This window comes from Watersipora subatra, chromosome 11 (genome assembly GCF_963576615.1).
Source record: "Watersipora subatra chromosome 11, tzWatSuba1.1, whole genome shotgun sequence".
Classification (NCBI taxonomy): Eukaryota; Metazoa; Bryozoa; class Gymnolaemata; order Cheilostomatida; family Watersiporidae; genus Watersipora; species Watersipora subatra.
In genome coordinates this window covers 12,199,984-12,222,313 of record NC_088718.1, presented here as the reverse complement: position 1 = coordinate 12,222,313, position 22,330 = coordinate 12,199,984, and the positions used below count along the sequence as shown (strand labels likewise).

Here is a 22,330-nt window from a genome sequence, read left to right as displayed (position 1 = left end):
AGTTTCGAAACGAATTACAAACCGGAACGTGGAATCTACGTTACGACGGCAACTAAGTTCGGTGATGAGCGCGGGCCAGCGCGTAGCTAAGGTTGCTCCATCAGTTTTTATCTTTGCGGAATTATCTCTAGCGAAAAGCCTACTTTCGCGTAAGGTCATTTCCACGCGATTATAATTATTTAAAAGGAAAATATTTACCGTAGTTTTCAAAATGCTGACGAAATAATCTAAAGCGCGTGAAGCGGCGGTAACGAGCCTGCAACCTTCGTACGAATCGGCGAGATCTTGAACGCTATGCGTTTAGCCAATGAGTGAACGAGTCGAATATTATCGAGCGCGAACAACCACGCCGTCGAAGTATGAGAGTACACACGACTCCTAATTTGCACAATATCAACGATTCGTTTGAGCCGGGAATATTCGTTACGCAATGGCAAAGTTTTAAGCTATGCGTTCGAAGTAACTCGATAGCTTTTCATAGCTAATGAGCGAGCTGGACGAATAACCGGCAGCGCGATTGACCGCTCTTTCAAATATTGAGAGAGCGAACGAATCCTAGTTTACATGGTACGCATGAATGTTTCGTTGCAGCGCGATTAACCGCTCTTTCAGATGTTGAGAGAGCAAACGAATCCTAATTTACACGTGTATATAGTAGACGTACTACGATTGTTTCGTTAGGAGTTGAAGCTACTCGCGCGGCGGTCGAACGCGAGCGTACTCGTTTGGAGGCTATTACACCATTTCTAAAGCATCGCTTTATTTGGTTCGACGTGAACATCTTTTTAACACACCTGTTCGCGTAAGTAAAAGCTTTCTATGTAGGGCTGTTTTCTTTCAAACTCGTAGATGAGAAGAACAAGCCAAAGAACGGCGCTTTCTACTCACCTGTCTTTACACGCGTAGACATTAGATAGCCGGTAAACTAATAAGATCTACGATAGCGCGTCACTTTATGTCGAGAAAAAGTAACAAACTTCCTTTAAAAGAGATTTCTTCGGATTAAAAGTGAGAATATGTTATTTTTATGTTGAGATCGGACGCTGCAACAGTTTTCGTTATACACGAGTAGAGTACATCCTTTGACTACAAAAAGTGTCGCGCTTTAATTGATCACGCTTGCCAGAAGGGTTTTGACGCGGAAATGCAGCAGCAAAGTTATATATACTGTTACACACTACACGTACGTAGTACATAGTACATAGTACATAGTATATGTATATATATATAACGCATACGTAGTACATGAACAAGTACATGTACATGTACATGTAGATGAAGATAGCGCGAAGATCGCGATGAAGATAGCAAGATGTAAAAATAAATAAAAAGTCTACAGCACCCGGTATTCCCAGGCGGTCACCCATCCAAGTACTAACCGGGCTCGACGTTGCTTAGCTTCAGTGATCGGACGAGAACTGGCGTTTTCAACGTGATATGGCCGTAGACACTGATGCGCTCTTCGAGACACGCTATTAACGCAGAGTTATAATAATGCTCACCAAGCCGTGACTATATTGTCCAATGGGCGTTCGCTGATTATTGCCACGTTTCTCATTAGCGTCTGTTGAAGCTTACTAAATGTCTACGGCCATATCACGTTGAAAACGCCAGTTCTCGTCCGATCACTGAAGCTAAGCAACGTCGAGCCCGGTTAGTACTTGGATGGGTGACCGCCTGGGAATACCGGGTGCTGTAGACCTTTAGTTTTTATCAAAATTATACTAATTTAGAATTTTCAAGCTTCTTTAATTCACTCTATCTCTTGATATAGAATAAAAAATCATTTCCGCTTGAAAGTCTTTTAATTCGCTCTATCTCTTGATGTAAAATAAAAAATCATTTCCGCTTGAAAGTCTTTTAATTCGCTCTATCTCTTGATGTAAAATAAAAAATCATTTCCATTTAAAAGTCTTTTAATTCGCTCTATCTCTTGATTTAAAACAAAAAATCATTTCCATTTAAAAGTCTTTTAATTCGCTCTATCTTTTGATATAAAATAAAAAATCATTTCCATTTAAAAGTCTTTTAATTCGCTCTATCTTTTGATATAAAATAAAAAGTCATTTCCATTCAAAGGTTTTAGCCGAAACTGGATAATATGAATATTATTAGTACTTGATGCTATCCGGCTAGCTTCAATCTCCTCATCTTCACCAGCCATGCGCCGCTGCTACCCGTGTATTTTAAAGAGGATATAATTTCGATTCGTTTTCATTTTGCGCGGCGTAATAGCTCAAGAAACTCGCGTTAAGATTTCCTTTTAATTGCGCAACTCGTATGTCGGCGTTACGAGTTTACCTAAAAGCTAAAATAAATAACTAAACGAAACTCGACTCGGCCTTTCGCCGCAAAATACGCATTCTCGTAATGTAAACTCGAGCGATCGTCTTCGATCGTGATGAAACAAAATCGTACTCGCGGATGCGTAAAAGTCTAAAAGGTAAATTGTGTCAAAAAGTTTCGAAACGAATTACAAACCGGAACGTGGAATCTACGTTACGACGGCAACTAAGTTCGGTGATGAGCGCGGGCCAGCGCGTAGCTAAGGTTGCTCCATCAGTTTTTATCTTTGCGGAATTATCTCTAGCGAAAAGCCTACTTTCGCGTAAGGTCATTTCCACGCGATTATAATTATTTAAAAGGAAAATATTTACCGTAGTTTTCAAAATGCTGACGAAATAATCTAAAGCGCGTGAAGCGGCGGTAACGAGCCTGCAACCTTCGTACGAATCGGCGAGATCTTGAACGCTATGCGTTTAGCCAATGAGTGAACGAGTCGAATATTATCGAGCGCGAACAACCACGCCGTCGAAGTATGAGAGTACACACGACTCCTAATTTGCACAATATCAACGATTCGTTTGAGCCGGGAATATTCGTTACGCAATGGCAAAGTTTTAAGCTATGCGTTCGAAGTAACTCGATAGCTTTTCATAGCTAATGAGCGAGCTGGACGAATAACCGGCAGCGCGATTGACCGCTCTTTCAAATATTGAGAGAGCGAACGAATCCTAGTTTACATGGTACGCATGAATGTTTCGTTGCAGCGCGATTAACCGCTCTTTCAGATGTTAAGAGAGCAAACGAATCCTAATTTACACGTGTATATAGTAGACGTACTACGATTGTTTCGTTAGGAGTTGAAGCTACTCGCGCGGCGGTCGAACGCGAGCGTACTCGTTTGGAGGCTATTACACCATTTCTAAAGCATCGCTTTATTTGGTTCGACGTGAACATCTTTTTAACACACCTGTTCGCGTAAGTAAAAGCTTTCTATGTAGGGCTGTTTTCTTTCGAACTCGTAGATGAGAAGAACAAGCCAAAGAACGGCGCTTTCTACTCACCTGTCTTTACACGCGTAGACATTAGATAGCCGGTAAACTAATAAGATCTACGATAGCGCGTCACTTTATGTCGAGAAAAAGTAACAAACTTCCTTTAAAAGAGATTTCTTCGGATTAAAAGTGAGAATATGTTATTTTTATGTTGAGATCGGACGCTGCAACAGTTTTCGTTATACACGAGTAGAGTACATCCTTCGACTACAAAAAGTGTCGCGCTTTAATTGATCACGCTTGCCAGAAGGGTTTTGACGCGGAAATGCAGCAGCAAAGTTATATATACTGTTACACACTACACGTACGTAGTACATAGTACATAGTATATGTATATATATAACGCATACGTAGTACATGTTCATGTACATGAACATGTACATGTACATGTACATGTAGATGAAGATAGCGCGAAGATCGCGATGAAGATAGCAAGATGTAAAAATAAATAAAAAGTCTACAGCACCCGGTATTCCCAGGCGGTCACCCATCCAAGTACTAACCGGGCTCGACGTTGCTTAGCTTCAGTGATCGGACGAGAACTGGCGTTTTCAACGTGATATGGCCGTAGACACTGATGCGCTCTTCGAGACACGCTATTAACGCAGAGTTATAATAATGCTCACCAAGCCGTGACTATATTGTCCAATGGGCGTTCGCTGATTATTGCCACGTTTCTCATTAGCGTCTGTTGAAGCTTACTAAATGTCTACGGCCATATCACGTTGAAAACGCCAGTTCTCGTCCGATCACTGAAGCTAAGCAACGTCGAGCCCGGTTAGTACTTGGATGGGTGACCGCCTGGGAATACCGGGTGCTGTAGACCTTTAGTTTTTATCAAAATTATACTAATTTAGAATTTTCAAGCTTCTTTAATTCACTCTATCTCTTGATATAGAATAAAAAATCATTTCCGCTTGAAAGTCTTTTAATTCGCTCTATCTCTTGATGTAAAATAAAAATTCATTTCCATTTAAAAGTCTTTTAATTCGCTCTATCTTTTGATATAAAATAAAAAATCATTTCCATTTAAAAGTCTTTTAATTCGCTCTATCTTTTGATATAAAATAAAAAATCATTTCCATTCAAAGGTTTTAGCCGAAACTGGATAATATGAATATTATTAGTACTTGATGCTATCCGGCTAGCTTCAATCTCCTCATCTTCACCAGCCATGCGCCGCTGCTACCCGTGTATTTTAAAGAGGATATAATTTCGATTCGTTTTCATTTTGCGCGGCGTAATAGCTCAAGAAACTCGCGTTAAGATTTCCTTTTAATTGCGCAACTTGTATGTCGGCGTTACGAGTTTACCTAAAAGCTAAAATAAATAACTAAACGAAACTCGACTCGGCCTTTCGCCGCAAAATACGCATTCTCGTAATGTAAACTCGAGCGATCGTCTTCGATCGTGATGAAACAAAACCGTACTCGCGGATGCGTAAAAGTCTAAAAGGTAAATTGTGTCAAAAAGTTTCGAAACGAATTACAAACCGGAACGTGGAATCTACGTTACGACGGCAACTAAGTTCGGTGATGAGCGCGGGCCAGCGCGTAGCTAAGGTTGCTCCATCAGTTTTTATCTTTGCGGAATTATCTCTAGCGAAAAGCCTACTTTCGCGTAAGGTCATTTCCACGCGATTATAATTATTTAAAAGGAAAATATTTACCGTAGTTTTCAAAATGCTGACGAAATAATCTAAAGCGCGTGAAGCGGCGGTAACGAGCCTGCAACCTTCGTACGAATCGGCGAGATCTTGAACGCTATGCGTTTAGCCAATGAGTGAACGAGTCGAATATTATCGAGCGCGAACAACCACGCCGTCGAAGTATGAGAGTACACACGACTCCTAATTTGCACAATATCAACGATTCGTTTGAGCCGGGAATATTCGTTACGCAATGGCAAAGTTTTAAGCTATGCGTTCGAAGTAACTCGATAGCTTTTCATAGCTAATGAGCGAGCTGGACGAATAACCGGCAGCGCGATTGACCGCTCTTTCAAATATTGAGAGAGCGAACGAATCCTAGTTTACATGGTACGCATGAATGTTTCGTTGCAGCGCGATTAACCGCTCTTTCAGATGTTGAGAGAGCAAACGAATCCTAATTTACACGTGTATATAGTAGACGTACTACGATTGTTTCGTTAGGAGTTGAAGCTACTCGCGCGGCGGTCGAACGCGAGCGTACTCGTTTGGAGGCTATTACACCATTTCTAAAGCATCGCTTTATTTGGTTCGACGTGAACATCTTTTTAACACACCTGTTCGCGTAAGTAAAAGCTTTCTATGTAGGGCTGTTTTCTTTCAAACTCGTAGATGAGAAGAACAAGCCAAAGAACGGCGCTTTCTACTCACCTGTCTTTACACGCGTAGACATTAGATAGCCGGTAAACTAATAAGATCTACGATAGCGCGTCACTTTATGTCGAGAAAAAGTAACAAACTTCCTTTAAAAGAGATTTCTTCGGATTAAAAGTGAGAATATGTTATTTTTATGTTGAGATCGGACGCTGCAACAGTTTTCGTTATACACGAGTAGAGTACATCCTTCGACTACAAAAAGTGTCGCGCTTTAATTGATCACGCTTGCCAGAAGGGTTTTGACGCGGAAATGCAGCAGCAAAGTTATATATACTGTTACACACTACACGTACGTAGTACATAGTACATAGTACATAGTATATGTATATATATATAACGCATACGTAGTACATGAACAAGTACATGTACATGTACATGTAGATGAAGATAGCGCGAAGATCGCGATGAAGATAGCAAGATGTAAAAATAAATAAAAAGTCTACAGCACCCGGTATTCCCAGGCGGTCACCCATCCAAGTACTAACCGGGCTCGACGTTGCTTAGCTTCAGTGATCGGACGAGAACTGGCGTTTTCAACGTGATATGGCCGTAGACACTGATGCGCTCTTCGAGACACGCTATTAACGCAGAGTTATAATAATGCTCACCAAGCCGTGACTATATTGTCCAATGGGCGTTCGCTGATTATTGCCACGTTTCTCATTAGCGTCTGTTGAAGCTTACTAAATGTCTACGGCCATATCACGTTGAAAACGCCAGTTCTCGTCCGATCACTGAAGCTAAGCAACGTCGAGCCCGGTTAGTACTTGGATGGGTGACCGCCTGGGAATACCGGGTGCTGTAGACCTTTAGTTTTTATCAAAATTATACTAATTTAGAATTTTCAAGCTTCTTTAATTCACTCTATCTCTTGATATAGAATAAAAAATCATTTCCGCTTGAAAGTCTTTTAATTCGCTCTATCTCTTGATGTAAAATAAAAAATCATTTCCGCTTGAAAGTCTTTTAATTCGCTCTATCTCTTGATGTAAAATAAAAAATCATTTCCATTTAAAAGTCTTTTAATTCGCTCTATCTCTTGATTTAAAACAAAAAATCATTTCATTTTAAAAGTCTTTTAATTCGCTCTATCTTTTGATATAAAATAAAAAATCATTTCCATTTAAAAGTCTTTTAATTCGCTCTATCTTTTGATATAAAATAAAAAATCATTTCCATTCAAAGGTTTTAGCCGAAACTGGATAATATGAATATTATTAGTACTTGATGCTATCCGGCTAGCTTCAATCTCCTCATCTTCACCAGCCATGCGCCGCTGCTACCCGTGTATTTTAAAGAGGATATAATTTCGATTCGTTTTCATTTTGCGCGGCGTAATAGCTCAAGAAACTCGCGTTAAGATTTCCTTTTAATTGCGCAACTCGTATGTCGGCGTTACGAGTTTACCTAAAAGCTAAAATAAATAACTAAACGAAACTCGACTCGGCCTTTCGCCGCAAAATACGCATTCTCGTAATGTAAACTCGAGCGATCGTCTTCGATCGTGATGAAACAAAATCGTACTCGCGGATGCGTAAAAGTCTAAAAGGTAAATTGTGTCAAAAAGTTTCGAAACGAATTACAAACCGGAACGTGGAATCTACGTTACGACGGCAACTAAGTTCGGTGATGAGCGCGGGCCAGCGCGTAGCTAAGGTTGCTCCATCAGTTTTTATCTTTGCGGAATTATCTCTAGCGAAAAGCCTACTTTCGCGTAAGGTCATTTCCACGCGATTATAATTATTTAAAAGGAAAATATTTACCGTAGTTTTCAAAATGCTGACGAAATAATCTAAAGCGCGTGAAGCGGCGGTAACGAGCCTGCAACCTTCGTACGAATCGGCGAGATCTTGAACGCTATGCGTTTAGCCAATGAGTGAACGAGTCGAATATTATCGAGCGCGAACAACCACGCCGTCGAAGTATGAGAGTACACACGACTCCTAATTTGCACAATATCAACGATTCGTTTGAGCCGGGAATATTCGTTACGCAATGGCAAAGTTTTAAGCTATGCGTTCGAAGTAACTCGATAGCTTTTCATAGCTAATGAGCGAGCTGGACGAATAACCGGCAGCGCGATTGACCGCTCTTTCAAATATTGAGAGAGCGAACGAATCCTAGTTTACATGGTACGCATGAATGTTTCGTTGCAGCGCGATTAACCGCTCTTTCAGATGTTAAGAGAGCAAACGAATCCTAATTTACACGTGTATATAGTAGACGTACTACGATTGTTTCGTTAGGAGTTGAAGCTACTCGCGCGGCGGTCGAACGCGAGCGTACTCGTTTGGAGGCTATTACACCATTTCTAAAGCATCGCTTTATTTGGTTCGACGTGAACATCTTTTTAACACACCTGTTCGCGTAAGTAAAAGCTTTCTATGTAGGGCTGTTTTCTTTCGAACTCGTAGATGAGAAGAACAAGCCAAAGAACGGCGCTTTCTACTCACCTGTCTTTACACGCGTAGACATTAGATAGCCGGTAAACTAATAAGATCTACGATAGCGCGTCACTTTATGTCGAGAAAAAGTAACAAACTTCCTTTAAAAGAGATTTCTTCGGATTAAAAGTGAGAATATGTTATTTTTATGTTGAGATCGGACGCTGCAACAGTTTTCGTTATACACGAGTAGAGTACATCCTTCGACTACAAAAAGTGTCGCGCTTTAATTGATCACGCTTGCCAGAAGGGTTTTGACGCGGAAATGCAGCAGCAAAGTTATATATACTGTTACACACTACACGTACGTAGTACATAGTACATAGTACATAGTATATGTATATATATAACGCATACGTAGTACATGTTCATGTACATGAACATGTACATGTACATGTACATGTACATGTAGATGAAGATAGCGCGAAGATCGCGATGAAGATAGCAAGATGTAAAAATAAATAAAAAGTCTACAGCACCCGGTATTCCCAGGCGGTCACCCATCCAAGTACTAACCGGGCTCGACGTTGCTTAGCTTCAGTGATCGGACGAGAACTGGCGTTTTCAACGTGATATGGCCGTAGACACTGATGCGCTCTTCGAGACACGCTATTAACGCAGAGTTATAATAATGCTCACCAAGCCGTGACTATATTGTCCAATGGGCGTTCGCTGATTATTGCCACGTTTCTCATTAGCGTCTGTTGAAGCTTACTAAATGTCTACGGCCATATCACGTTGAAAACGCCAGTTCTCGTCCGATCACTGAAGCTAAGCAACGTCGAGCCCGGTTAGTACTTGGATGGGTGACCGCCTGGGAATACCGGGTGCTGTAGACCTTTAGTTTTTATCAAAATTATACTAATTTAGAATTTTCAAGCTTCTTTAATTCACTCTATCTCTTGATATAGAATAAAAAATCATTTCCATTTAAAAGTCTTTTAATTCGCTCTATCTCTTGATTTAAAACAAAAAATCATTTCCATTTAAAAGTCTCTTAATTCGCTCTATCTCTTGATATAAAATAAAAAATCATTTCCATTTAAAAGTCTTTTAATTCGCTCTATCTTTTGATATAAACTAGAAAATCATTTCCATTTAAAAGTCTTTTAATTCGCTCTATCTTTTGATGTAAAATAAAAAATCATTTCCATTTAAAAGTCTTTTAATTCGCTCTATCTTTTGATATAAAATAAAAAATCATTTCCATTTAAAAGTCTTTTAATTCGCTCTATCTTTTGATATAAAATAAAAAATCATTTCCATTCAAAGGTTTTAGCCGAAACTGGATAATATGAATATTATTAGTACTTGATGCTATCCGGCTAGCTTCAATCTCCTCATCTTCACCAGCCATGCGCCGCTGCTACCCGTGTATTTTAAAGAGGATATAATTTCGATTCGTTTTCATTTTGCGCGGCGTAATAGCTCAAGAAACTCGTGTTAAGATTTCCTTTTAATTGCGCAACTCGTATGTCGGCGTTACGAGTTTACCTAAAAGCTAAAATAAATAACTAAATGAAACTCGACTCGGCCTTTCGCCGCAAAATACGCATTCTCGTAATGTAAACTCGAGCGATCGTCTTCGATCGTGATGAAACAAAACCGTACTCGCGGATGCGTAAAAGTCTAAAAGGTATATTGTGTCAAAAAGTTTCGAAACGAATTACAAACCGGAACGTGGAATCTACGTTACGACGGCAACTAAGTTCGGTGATGAGCGCGGGCCAGCGCGTAGCTAAGGTTGCTCCATCAGTTTTTATCTTTGCGGAACTATCTCTAGCGAAAAGCCTACTTTCGCGTAAGGTCATTTCCACGCAATTATAATTATTTAAAAGGAAAATATTTACCGTAGTTTTCAAAATGCTGACGAAATAATCTAAAGCGCGTGAAGCGGCGGTAACGAGCCTGCAACCTTCGTACGAACGGGCGAGATCTTGAACGCTATGCGTTTAGCCAAAGAGTGAACGAGTCGAATATTATCGAGCGCGAACAGCCACGCCGTCGAAGTATGAGAGTACACACGACTCCTAATTTGCACAATATCAACGATTCGTTTGAGCCGGGAATATTCGTTACGCAATGGCAAAGTTTTAAGCTATGCGTTCGAAGTAACTCGATAGCTTTTCATAGCTAATGAGCGAGCTGGACGAATAACCGGCAGCGCGATTGACCGCTCTTTCAAATATTGAGAGAGCGAACGAATCCTAGTTTACATGGTACGCATGAATGTTTCGTTGCAGCGCGATTAACCGCTCTTTCAGATGTTGAGAGAGCAAACGAATCCTAATTTACACGTGTATATAGTAGACGTACTACGATTGTTTCGTTAGGAGTTGAAGCTACTCGCGCGGCGGTCGAACGCGAGCGTACTCGTTTGGAGGCTATTACACCATTTCTAAAGCATCGCTTTATTTGGTTCGACGTGAACATCTTTTTAACACACCTGTTCGCGTAAGTAAAAGCTTTCTATGTAGGGCTGTTTTCTTTCGAACTCGTAGATGAGAAGAACAAGCCAAAGAACGGCGCTTACTACTCACCTGTCTTTACACGCGTAGACATTAGATAGCCGGTAAACTAATAAGATCTACGATAGCGCGTCACTTTATGTCGAGAAAAAGTAACAAACTTCCTTTAAAAGAGATTTCTTCGGATTAAAAGTGAGAATATGTTATTTTTATGTTGAGATCGGACGCTGCAACAGTTTTCGTTATACACGAGTAGAGTACATCCTTCGACTACAAAAAGTGTCGCGCTTTAATTGATCACGCTTGCCAGAAGGGTTTTGACGCGGAAATGCAGCAGCAAAGTTATATATACTGTTACACACTACACGTACGTAGTACATAGTACATAGTACATAGTATATGTATATATATATAACGCATACGTAGTACATGAACATGTACATGTACATGTACATGTAGATGAAGATAGCGCGAAGATCGCGATGAAGATAGCAAGATGTAAAAATAAATAAAAAGTCTACAGCACCCGGTATTCCCAGGCGGTCACCCATCCAAGTACTAACCGGGCTCGACGTTGCTTAGCTTCAGTGATCGGACGAGAACTGGCGTTTTCAACGTGATATGGCCGTAGACACTGATGCGCTCTTCGAGACACGCTATTAACGCAGAGTTATAATAATGCTCACCAAGCCGTGACTATATTGTCCAATGGGCGTTCGCTGATTATTGCCACGTTTCTCATTAGCGTCTGTTGAAGCTTACTAAATGTCTACGGCCATATCACGTTGAAAACGCCAGTTCTCGTCCGATCACTGAAGCTAAGCAACGTCGAGCCCGGTTAGTACTTGGATGGGTGACCGCCTGGGAATACCGGGTGCTGTAGACCTTTAGTTTTTATCAAAATTATACTAATTTAGAATTTTCAAGCTTCTTTAATTCACTCTATCTCTTGATATAGAATAAAAAATCATTTCCGCTTGAAAGTCTTTTAATTCGCTCTATCTCTTGATGTAAAATAAAAAATCATTTCCATTTAAAAGTCTTTTAATTCGCTCTATCTCTTGATTTAAAACCAAAAAATCATTTCCATTTAAAAGTCTCTCAATTCGCTCTATCTCTTGATATAAAATAAAAAATCACTTCCATTTAAAAGTCTTTTAATTCGCTCTATCTTTTGATATAAAATAAAAAATCATTTCCATTTAAAAGTCTTTTAATTCGCTCTATCTTTTGATATAAAACAAAAAATCATTTCCATTTAAAAGTCTTTTAATTCGCTCTATCTTTTGATATGAAATAAAAAATCATTTCCATTCAAAGGTTTTAGCCGAAACTGGATAATATGAATATTATTAGTACTTGATGCTATCCGGCTAGCTTCAATCTCCTCATCTTCACCAGCCATGCGCCGCTGCTACCCGTGTATTTTAAAGAGGATATAATTTCGATTTGTTTTCATTTTGCGCGGCGTAATAGCTCAAGAAACTCGTGTTAAGATTTCCTTTTAATTGCGCAACTCGTATGTCGGCGTTACGAGTTTACCTAAAAGCTAAAATAAATAACTAAACGAAACTCGACTCGGCCTTTCGCCGCAAAATACGCATTCTCGTAATGTAAACTCGAGCGATCGTCTTCGATCGTGATGAAACAAAACCGTACTCGCGGATGCGTAAAAGTCTAAAAGGTATATTGTGTCAAAAAGTTTCGAAACGAATTACAAACCGGAACGTGGAATCTACGTTACGACCGCAACTAAGTTCGGTGATGAGCGCGGGCCAGCGCGTAGCTAAGGTTGCTCCATCAGTTTTTATCTTTGCGGAACTATCTCTAGCGAAAAGCCTACTTTCGCGTAAGGTCATTTCCACGCAATTATAATTATTTAAAAGGAAAATATTTACCGTAGTTTTCAAAATGCTGACGAAATAATCTAAAGCGCGTGAAGCGGCGGTAACGAGCCTGCAACCTTCGTACGAACGGGCGAGATCTTGAACGCTATGCGTTTAGCCAAAGAGTGAATGAGTCGAATATTATCGAGCGCGAACAACCACGCCGTCGAAGTATGAGAGTACACACGACTCCTAATTTGCACAATATCAACGATTCGTTTGAGCCGGGAATATTCGTTACGCAATGGCAAAGTTTTAAGCTATGCGTTCGAAGTAACTCGATAGCTTTTCATAGCTAATGAGCGAGCTGGACGAATAACCGGCAGCGCGATTGACCGCTCTTTCAAATATTGAGAGAGCGAACGAATCCTAGTTTACATGGTACGCATGAATGTTTCGTTGCAGCGCGATTAACCGCTCTTTCAGATGTTGAGAGAGCAAACGAATCCTAATTTACACGTGTATATAGTAGACGTACTACGATTGTTTCGTTAGGAGTTGAAGCTACTCGCGCGGCGGTCGAACGCGAGCGTACTCGTTTGGAGGCTATTACACCATTTCTAAAGCATCGCTTTATTTGGTTCGACGTGAACATCTTTTTAACACACCTGTTCGCGTAAGTAAAAGCTTTCTATGTAGGGCTGTTTTCTTTCGAACTCGTAGATGAGAAGAACAAGCCAAAGAACGGCGCTTACTACTCACCTGTCTTTACATGCGTAGACATTAGATAGCCGGTAAACTAATAAGATCTACGATAGCGCGTCACTTTATGTCGAGAAAAAGTAACAAACTTCCTTTAAAAGAGATTTCTTCGGATTAAAAGTGAGAATATGTTATTTTTATGTTGAGATCGGACGCTGCAACAGTTTTCGTTATACACGAGTAGAGTACATCCTTCGACTACAAAAAGTGTCGCGCTTTAATTGATCACGCTTGCCAGAAGGGTTTTGACGCGGAAATGCAGCAGCAAAGTTATATATACTGTTACACACTACACGTACGTAGTACATAGTACATAGTACATAGTATATGTATATATATATAACGCATACGTAGTACATGTTCATGTACATGAACATGTACATGTACATGTACATGTACATGTAGATGAAGATAGCGCGAAGATCGCGATGAAGATAGCAAGATGTAAAAATAAATAAAAAGTCTACAGCACCCGGTATTCCCAGGCGGTCACCCATCCAAGTACTAACCGGGCTCGACGTTGCTTAGCTTCAATGATCGGACGAGAACTGGCGTTTTCAACGTGATATGGCCGTAGACACTGATGCGCTCTTCGAGACACGCTATTAACGCAGAGTTATAATAATGCTCACCAAGCCGTGACTATATTGTCCAATGGGCGTTCGCTGATTATTGCCACGTTTCTCATTAGCGTCTGTTGAAGCTTACTAAATGTCTACGGCCATATCACGTTGAAAACGCCAGTTCTCGTCCGATCACTGAAGCTAAGCAACGTCGAGCCCGGTTAGTGCTTGGATGGGTGACCGCCTGGGAATACCGGGTGCTGTAGACCTTTAGTTTTTATCAAAATTATACTAATTTAGAATTTTCAAGCTTCTTTAATTCACTCTATCTCTTGATATAGAATAAAAAATCATTTCCGCTTGAAAGTCTTTTAATTCGCTCTATCTCTTGATGTAAAATAAAAAATCATTTTCGCTTGAAAGTCTTTTAATTCGCTCTATCTCTTGATGTAAAATAAAAAATCATTTCCATTTAAAAGTCTTTTAATTCGCTCTATCTCTTGATTTAAAACAAAAAATCATTTCCATTTAAAAGTCTCTTAATTCGCTCTATCTCTTGATATAAAATAAAACATCATTTCCATTTAAAAGTCTTTTAATTCGCTCTATCTTTTAATATAAACTAGAAAATCATTTCCATTTAAAAGTCTTTTAATTCGCTCTATCTTTTGATGTAAAATAAAAAATCATTTCCATTTAAAAGTCTTTTAATTCGCTCTATCTTTTGATATAAAATAAAAAATCATTTCCATTTAAAAGTCTTTTAATTCGCTCTATCTTTTGATATAAAATAAAAAATCATTTCCATTCAAAGGTTTTAGCCGAAACTGGATAATATGAATATTATTAGTACTTGATGCTATCCGGCTAGCTTCAATCTCCTCATCTTCACCAGCCATGCGCCGCTGCTACCCGTGTATTTTAAAGAGGATATAATTTCGATTCGTTTTCATTTTGCGCGGCGTAATAGCTCAAGAAACTCGTGTTAAGATTTCCTTTTAATTGCGCAACTCGTATGTCGGCGTTACGAGTTTACCTAAAAGCTAAAATAAATAACTAAATGAAACTCGACTCGGCCTTTCGCCGCAAAATACGCATTCTCGTAATGTAAACTCGAGCGATCGTCTTCGATCGTGATGAAACAAAACCGTACTCGCGGATGCGTAAAAGTCTAAAAGGTATATTGTGTCAAAAAGTTTCGAAACGAATTACAAACCGGAACGTGGAATCTACGTTACGACGGCAACTAAGTTCGGTGATGAGCGCGGGCCAGCGCGTAGCTAAGGTTGCTCCATCAGTTTTTATCTTTGCGGAACTATCTCTAGCGAAAAGCCTACTTTCGCGTAAGGTCATTTCAACGCAATTATAATTATTTAAAAGGAAAATATTTACCGTAGTTTTCAAAATGCTGACGAAATAATCTAAAGCGCGTGAAGCGGCGGTAACGAGCCTGCAACCTTCGTACGAACGGGCGAGATCTTGAACGCTATGCGTTTAGCCAAAGAGTGAACGAGTCGAATATTATCGAGCGCGAACAACCACGCCGTCGAAGTATGAGAGTACACACGACTCCTAATTTGCACAATATCAACGATTCGTTTGAGCCGGGAATATTCGTTACGCAATGGCAAAGTTTTAAGCTATGCGTTCGAAGTAACTCGATAGCTTTTCATAGCTAATGAGCGAGCTGGACGAATAACCGGCAGCGCGATTGACCGCTCTTTCAAATATTGAGAGAGCGAACGAATCCTAGTTTACATGGTACGCATGAATGTTTCGTTGCAGCGCGATTAACCGCTCTTTCAGATGTTGAGAGAGCAAACGAATCCTAATTTACACGTGTATATAGTAGACGTACTACGATTGTTTCGTTAGGAGTTGAAGCTACTCGCGCGGCGGTCGAACGCGAGCGTACTCGTTTGGAGGCTATTACACCATTTCTAAAGCATCGCTTTATTTGGTTCGACGTGAACATCTTTTTAACACACCTGTTCGCGTAAGTAAAAGCTTTCTATGTAGGGCTGTTTTCTTTCGAACTCGTAGATGAGAAGAACAAGCCAAAGAACGGCGCTTACTACTCACCTGTCTTTACACGCGTAGACATTAGATAGCCGGTAAACTAATAAGATCTACGATAGCGCGTCACTTTATGTCGAGAAAAAGTAACAAACTTCCTTTAAAAGAGATTTCTTCGGATTAAAAGTGAGAATATGTTATTTTTATGTTGAGATCGGACGCTGCAACAGTTTTCGTTATACACGAGTAGAGTACATCCTTCGACTACAAAAAGTGTCGCGCTTTAATTGATCACGCTTGCCAGAAGGGTTTTGACGCGGAAATGCAGCAGCAAAGTTATATATACTGTTACACACTACACGTACGTAGTACATAGTACATAGTACATAGTATATGTATATATATATAACGCATACGTAGTACATGAACATGTACATGTACATGTACATGTAGATGAAGATAGCGCGAAGATCGCGATGAAGATAGCAAGATGTAAAAATAAATAAAAAGTCTACAGCACCCGGTATTCCCAGGCGGTCACCCATCCAAGTACTAACCGGGCTCGACGTTGCTTAGCTTCAGTGATCGGACGAGAACTGGCGTTTTCAACGTGATATGGCCGTAGACACTGATGCGCTCTTCGAGACACGCTATTAACGCAGAGTTATAATAATGCTCACCAAGCCGTGACTATATTGTCCAATGGGCGTTCGCTGATTATTGCCACGTTTCTCATTAGCGTCTGTTGAAGCTTACTAAATGTCTACGGCCATATCACGTTGAAAACGCCAGTTCTCGTCCGATCACTGAAGCTAAGCAACGTCGAGCCCGGTTAGTGCTTGGATGGGTGACCGCCTGGGAATACCGGGTGCTGTAGACCTTTAGTTTTTATCAAAATTATACTAATTTAGAATTTTCAAGCTTCTTTAATTCACTCTATCTCTTGATATAGAATAAAAAATCATTTCCGCTTGAAAGTCTTTTAATTCGCTCTATCTCTTGATGTAAAATAAAAAATCATTTTCGCTTGAAAGTCTTTTAATTCGCTCTATCTCTTGATGTAAAATAAAAAATCATTTCCATTTAAAAGTCTTTTAATTCGCTCTATCTCTTGATTTAAAACAAAAAATCATTTCCATTTAAAAGTCTCTTAATTCGCTCTATCTCTTGATATAAAATAAAAAATCATTTCCATTTAAAAGTCTTTTAATTCGCTCTATCTTTTGATATAAACTAGAAAATCATTTCCATTTAAAAGTCTTTTAATTCGCTCTATCTTTTGATGTAAAATAAAAAATCATTTCCATTTAAAAGTCTTTTAATTCGCTCTATCTTTTGATATAAAATAAAAAATCATTTCCATTTAAAAGTCTTTTAATTCGCTCTATCTTTTGATATAAAATAAAAAATCATTTCCATTCAAAGGTTTTAGCCGAAACTGGATAATATGAATATTATTAGTACTTGATGCTATCCGGCTAGCTTCAATCTCCTCATCTTCACCAGCCATGCGCCGCTGCTACCCGTGTATTTTAAAGAGGATATAATTTCGATTCGTTTTCATTTTGCGCGGCGTAATAGCTCAAGAAACTCGTGTTAAGATTTCCTTTTAATTGCGCAACTCGTATGTCGGCGTTACGAGTTTACCTAAAAGCTAAAATAAATAACTAAATGAAACTCGACTCGGCCTTTCGCCGCAAAATACGCATTCTCGTAATGTAAACTCGAGCGATCGTCTTCGATCGTGATGAAACAAAACCGTACTCGCGGATGCGTAAAAGTCTAAAAGGTATATTGTGTCAAAAAGTTTCGAAACGAATTACAAACCGGAACGTGGAATCTACGTTACGACGGCAACTAAGTTCGGTGATGAGCGCGGGCCAGCGCGTAGCTAAGGTTGCTCCATCAGTTTTTATCTTTGCGGAACTATCTCTAGCGAAAAGCCTACTTTCGCGTAAGGTCATTTCAACGCAATTATAATTATTTAAAAGGAAAATATTTACCGTAGTTTTCAAAATGCTGACGAAATAATCTAAAGCGCGTGAAGCGGCGGTAACGAGCCTGCAACCTTCGTACGAACGGGCGAGATCTTGAACGCTATGCGTTTAGCCAAAGAGTGAACGAGTCGAATATTATCGAGCGCGAACAACCACGCCGTCGAAGTATGAGAGTACACACGACTCCTAATTTGCACAATATCAACGATTCGTTTGAGCCGGGAATATTCGTTACGCAATGGCAAAGTTTTAAGCTATGCGTTCGAAGTAACTCGATAGCTTTTCATAGCTAATGAGCGAGCTGGACGAATAACCGGCAGCGCGATTGACCGCTCTTTCAAATATTGAGAGAGCGAACGAATCCTAGTTTACATGGTACGCATGAATGTTTCGTTGCAGCGCGATTAACCGCTCTTTCAGATGTTGAGAGAGCAAACGAATCCTAATTTACACGTGTATATAGTAGACGTACTACGATTGTTTCGTTAGGAGTTGAAGCTACTCGCGCGGCGGTCGAACGCGAGCGTACTCGTTTGGAGGCTATTACACCATTTCTAAAGCATCGCTTTATTTGGTTCGACGTGAACATCTTTTTAACACACCTGTTCGCGTAAGTAAAAGCTTTCTATGTAGGGCTGTTTTCTTTCGAACTCGTAGATGAGAAGAACAAGCCAAAGAACGGCGCTTACTACTCACCTGTCTTTACACGCGTAGACATTAGATAGCCGGTAAACTAATAAGATCTACGATAGCGCGTCACTTTATGTCGAGAAAAAGTAACAAACTTCCTTTAAAAGAGATTTCTTCGGATTAAAAGTGAGAATATGTTATTTTTATGTTGAGATCGGACGCTGCAACAGTTTTCGTTATACACGAGTAGAGTACATCCTTCGACTACAAAAAGTGTCGCGCTTTAATTGATCACGCTTGCCAGAAGGGTTTTGACGCGGAAATGCAGCAGCAAAGTTATATATACTGTTACACACTACACGTACGTAGTACATAGTACATAGTACATAGTATATGTATATATATATAACGCATACGTAGTACATGAACATGTACATGTACATGTACATGTAGATGAAGATAGCGCGAAGATCGCGATGAAGATAGCAAGATGTAAAAATAAATAAAAAGTCTACAGCACCCGGTATTCCCAGGCGGTCACCCATCCAAGTACTAACCGGGCTCGACGTTGCTTAGCTTCAGTGATCGGACGAGAACTGGCGTTTTCAACGTGATATGGCCGTAGACACTGATGCGCTCTTCGAGACACGCTATTAACGCAGAGTTATAATAATGCTCACCAAGCCGTGACTATATTGTCCAATGGGCGTTCGCTGATTATTGCCACGTTTCTCATTAGCGTCTGTTGAAGCTTACTAAATGTCTACGGCCATATCACGTTGAAAACGCCAGTTCTCGTCCGATCACTGAAGCTAAGCAACGTCGAGCCCGGTTAGTACTTGGATGGGTGACCGCCTGGGAATACCGGGTGCTGTAGACCTTTAGTTTTTATCAAAATTATACTAATTTAGAATTTTCAAGCTTCTTTAATTCACTCTATCTCTTGATATAGAATAAAAAATCATTTCCGCTTGAAAGTCTTTTAATTCGCTCTATCTCTTGATATAAAATAAAAAATCACTTCCATTTAAAAGTCTTTTAATTCGCTCTATCTTTTGATATAAAATAAAAAATCATTTCCATTTAAAAGTCTTTTAATTCGCTCTATCTTTTGATATAAAATAAAAAATCATTTCCATTTAAAAGTCTTTTAATTCGCTCTATCTTTTGATATAAAACAAAAAATCATTTCCATTTAAAAGTCCTTTAATTCGCTCTATCTTTTGATATGAAATAAAAAATCATTTCCATTCAAAGGTTTTAGCCGAAACTGGATAATATGAATATTATTAGTACTTGATGCTATCCGGCTAGCTTCAATCTCCTCATCTTCACCAGCCATGCGCCGCTGCTACCCGTGTATTTTAAAGAGGATATAATTTCGATTTGTTTTCATTTTGCGCGGCGTAATAGCTCAAGAAACTCGTGTTAAGATTTCCTTTTAATTGCGCAACTCGTATGTCGGCGTTACGAGTTTACCTAAAAGCTAAAATAAATAACTAAACGAAACTCGACTCGGCCTTTCGCCGCAAAATACGCATTCTCGTAATGTAAACTCGAGCGATCGTCTTCGATCGTGATGAAACAAAACCGTACTCGCGGATGCGTAAAAGTCTAAAAGGTATATTGTGTCAAAAAGTTTCGAAACGAATTACAAACCGGAACGTGGAATCTACGTTACGACCGCAACTATGTTCGGTGATGAGCGCGGGCCAGCGCGTAGCTAAGGTTGCTCCATCAGTTTTTATCTTTGCGGAACTATCTCTAGCGAAAAGCCTACTTTCGCGTAAGGTCATTTCCACGCAATTATAATTATTTAAAAGGAAAATATTTACCGTAGTTTTCAAAATGCTGACGAAATAATCTAAAGCGCGTGAAGCGGCGGTAACGAGCCTGCAACCTTCGTACGAACGGGCGAGATCTTGAACGCTATGCGTTTAGCCAAAGAGTGAACGAGTCGAATATTATCGAGCGCGAACAACCACGCCGTCGAAGTATGAGAGTACACACGACTCCTAATTTGCACAATATCAACGATTCGTTTGAGCCGGGAATATTCGTTACGCAATGGCAAAGTTTTAAGCTATGCGTTCGAAGTAACTCGATAGCTTTTCATAGCTAATGAGCGAGCTGGACGAATAACCGGCAGCGCGATTGACCGCTCTTTCAAATATTGAGAGAGCGAACAAATCCTAGTTTACATGGTACGCATGAATGTTTCGTTGCAGCGCGATTAACCGCTCTTTCAGATGTTGAGAGAGCAAACGAATCCTAATTTACACGTGTATATAGTAGACGTACTACGATTGTTTCGTTAGGAGTTGAAGCTACTCGCGCGGCGGTCGAACGCGAGCGTACTCGTTTGGAGGCTATTACACCATTTCTAAAGCATCGCTTTATTTGGTTCGACGTGAACATCTTTTTAACACACCTGTTCGCGTAAGTAAAAGCTTTCTATGTAGGGCTGTTTTCTTTCGAACTCGTAGATGAGAAGAACAAGCCAAAGAACGGCGCTTACTACTCACCTGTCTTTACACGCGTAGACATTAGATAGCCGGTAAACTAATAAGATCTACGATAGCGCGTCACTTTATGTCGAGAAAAAGTAACAAACTTCCTTTAAAAGAGATTTCTTCGGATTAAAAGTGAGAATATGTTATTTTTATGTTGAGATCGGACGCTGCAACAGTTTTCGTTATACACGAGTAGAGTACATCCTTCGACTACAAAAAGTGTCGCGCTTTAATTGATCACGCTTGCCAGAAGGGTTTTGACGCGGAAATGCAGCAGCAAAGTTATATATACTGTTACACACTACACATACGTAGTACATAGTACATAGTACATAGTATATGTATATATATATAACGCATACGTAGTACATGTTCATGTACATGAACATGTACATGTACATGTACATGTACATGTAGATGAAGATAGCGCGAAGATCGCGATGAAGATAGCAAGATGTAAAAATAAATAAAAAGTCTACAGCACCCGGTATTCCCAGGCGGTCACCCATCCAAGTACTAACCGGGCTCGACGTTGCTTAGCTTCAATGATCGGACGAGAACTGGCGTTTTCAACGTGATATGGCCGTAGACACTGATGCGCTCTTCGAGACACGCTATTAACGCAGAGTTATAATAATGCTCACCAAGCCGTGACTATATTGTCCAATGGGCGTTCGCTGATTATTGCCACGTTTCTCATTAGCGTCTGTTGAAGCTTACTAAATGTCTACGGCCATATCACGTTGAAAACGCCAGTTCTCGTCCGATCACTGAAGCTAAGCAACGTCGAGCCCGGTTAGTACTTGGATGGGTGACCGCCTGGGAATACCAGGTGCTGTAGACCTTTAGTTTTTATCAAAATTATACTAATTTAGAATTTTCAAGCTTCTTTAATTCACTCTATCTCTTGATATAGAATAAAAAATCATTTCCGCTTGAAAGTCTTTTAATTCGCTCTATCTCTTGATGTAAAATAAAAAATCATTTCCGCTTGAAAGTCTTTTAATTCGCTCTATCTCTTGATGTAAAATAAAAAATCATTTCCATTTAAAAGTTTTTTAATTCGCTCTATCTCTTGATTTAAAACAAAAAATCATTTCCATTTAAAAGTCTCTTAATTCGCTCTATCTCTTGATATAAAATAAAAAATCATTTCCATTTAAAAGTCTTTTAATTCGCTCTATATTTTGATATAAAATAAAAAATCATTTCCATTTAAAAGTCTTTTAATTCGCTCTATCTTTTGATATAAAATAAAAAATCATTTCCATTCAAAGGTTTTACCCGAAACTGGATAATATGAATATTATTAGTACTTGATGCTATCCGGCTAGCTTCAATCTCCTCATCTTCACCAGCCATGCGCCGCTGCTACCCGTGTATTTTAAAGAGGATATAATTTCGATTC

At 39.6% G+C, this 22,330-nt stretch overlaps 18 non-coding genes across 18 annotated transcripts; 9 read left to right on the top strand and 9 right to left on the bottom strand.

The window, feature by feature from the left end:
- Positions 1 to 1,330: 1,330 nt before the first annotated feature.
- Positions 1,331 to 1,449, bottom strand: LOC137409630 (5S ribosomal RNA). The gene has a single exon (XR_010980841.1). It is a non-coding gene; the product is annotated as a 5S ribosomal RNA (ribosomal RNA).
- Positions 1,450 to 1,583: 134 nt separating this feature from the next.
- Positions 1,584 to 1,702, top strand: LOC137409266 (5S ribosomal RNA). The gene has a single exon (XR_010980496.1). It is a non-coding gene; the product is annotated as a 5S ribosomal RNA (ribosomal RNA).
- Positions 1,703 to 3,792: 2,090 nt separating this feature from the next.
- LOC137409629 (5S ribosomal RNA) lies at positions 3,793 to 3,911 on the bottom strand. Its single transcript, XR_010980840.1, has one exon. It is a non-coding gene; the product is annotated as a 5S ribosomal RNA (ribosomal RNA).
- A 134-nt stretch (positions 3,912 to 4,045) lies between these two features.
- On the top strand, positions 4,046 to 4,164 carry LOC137409265 (5S ribosomal RNA). The gene has a single exon (XR_010980495.1). It is a non-coding gene; the product is annotated as a 5S ribosomal RNA (ribosomal RNA).
- A 1,975-nt stretch (positions 4,165 to 6,139) lies between these two features.
- On the bottom strand, positions 6,140 to 6,258 carry LOC137409628 (5S ribosomal RNA). The gene has a single exon (XR_010980839.1). It is a non-coding gene; the product is annotated as a 5S ribosomal RNA (ribosomal RNA).
- A 134-nt stretch (positions 6,259 to 6,392) lies between these two features.
- LOC137409264 (5S ribosomal RNA) lies at positions 6,393 to 6,511 on the top strand. Its single transcript, XR_010980494.1, has one exon. It is a non-coding gene; the product is annotated as a 5S ribosomal RNA (ribosomal RNA).
- A 2,103-nt stretch (positions 6,512 to 8,614) lies between these two features.
- Positions 8,615 to 8,733, bottom strand: LOC137409627 (5S ribosomal RNA). The gene has a single exon (XR_010980838.1). It is a non-coding gene; the product is annotated as a 5S ribosomal RNA (ribosomal RNA).
- A 134-nt stretch (positions 8,734 to 8,867) lies between these two features.
- On the top strand, positions 8,868 to 8,986 carry LOC137409263 (5S ribosomal RNA). Its single transcript, XR_010980493.1, has one exon. It is a non-coding gene; the product is annotated as a 5S ribosomal RNA (ribosomal RNA).
- Positions 8,987 to 11,129: 2,143 nt separating this feature from the next.
- On the bottom strand, positions 11,130 to 11,248 carry LOC137409626 (5S ribosomal RNA). The gene has a single exon (XR_010980837.1). It is a non-coding gene; the product is annotated as a 5S ribosomal RNA (ribosomal RNA).
- A 134-nt stretch (positions 11,249 to 11,382) lies between these two features.
- On the top strand, positions 11,383 to 11,501 carry LOC137409262 (5S ribosomal RNA). Its single transcript, XR_010980492.1, has one exon. It is a non-coding gene; the product is annotated as a 5S ribosomal RNA (ribosomal RNA).
- Positions 11,502 to 13,663: 2,162 nt separating this feature from the next.
- LOC137409159 (5S ribosomal RNA) lies at positions 13,664 to 13,782 on the bottom strand. The gene has a single exon (XR_010980398.1). It is a non-coding gene; the product is annotated as a 5S ribosomal RNA (ribosomal RNA).
- Positions 13,783 to 13,916: 134 nt separating this feature from the next.
- On the top strand, positions 13,917 to 14,035 carry LOC137409180 (5S ribosomal RNA). The gene has a single exon (XR_010980418.1). It is a non-coding gene; the product is annotated as a 5S ribosomal RNA (ribosomal RNA).
- Positions 14,036 to 16,290: 2,255 nt separating this feature from the next.
- LOC137409624 (5S ribosomal RNA) lies at positions 16,291 to 16,409 on the bottom strand. Its single transcript, XR_010980835.1, has one exon. It is a non-coding gene; the product is annotated as a 5S ribosomal RNA (ribosomal RNA).
- Positions 16,410 to 16,543: 134 nt separating this feature from the next.
- On the top strand, positions 16,544 to 16,662 carry LOC137409179 (5S ribosomal RNA). Its single transcript, XR_010980417.1, has one exon. It is a non-coding gene; the product is annotated as a 5S ribosomal RNA (ribosomal RNA).
- A 2,255-nt stretch (positions 16,663 to 18,917) lies between these two features.
- On the bottom strand, positions 18,918 to 19,036 carry LOC137409623 (5S ribosomal RNA). The gene has a single exon (XR_010980834.1). It is a non-coding gene; the product is annotated as a 5S ribosomal RNA (ribosomal RNA).
- Positions 19,037 to 19,170: 134 nt separating this feature from the next.
- Positions 19,171 to 19,289, top strand: LOC137409261 (5S ribosomal RNA). The gene has a single exon (XR_010980491.1). It is a non-coding gene; the product is annotated as a 5S ribosomal RNA (ribosomal RNA).
- A 2,105-nt stretch (positions 19,290 to 21,394) lies between these two features.
- Positions 21,395 to 21,513, bottom strand: LOC137409156 (5S ribosomal RNA). Its single transcript, XR_010980396.1, has one exon. It is a non-coding gene; the product is annotated as a 5S ribosomal RNA (ribosomal RNA).
- Positions 21,514 to 21,647: 134 nt separating this feature from the next.
- Positions 21,648 to 21,766, top strand: LOC137409199 (5S ribosomal RNA). Its single transcript, XR_010980436.1, has one exon. It is a non-coding gene; the product is annotated as a 5S ribosomal RNA (ribosomal RNA).
- The last annotated feature ends 564 nt before the right edge of the window (positions 21,767 to 22,330 follow it).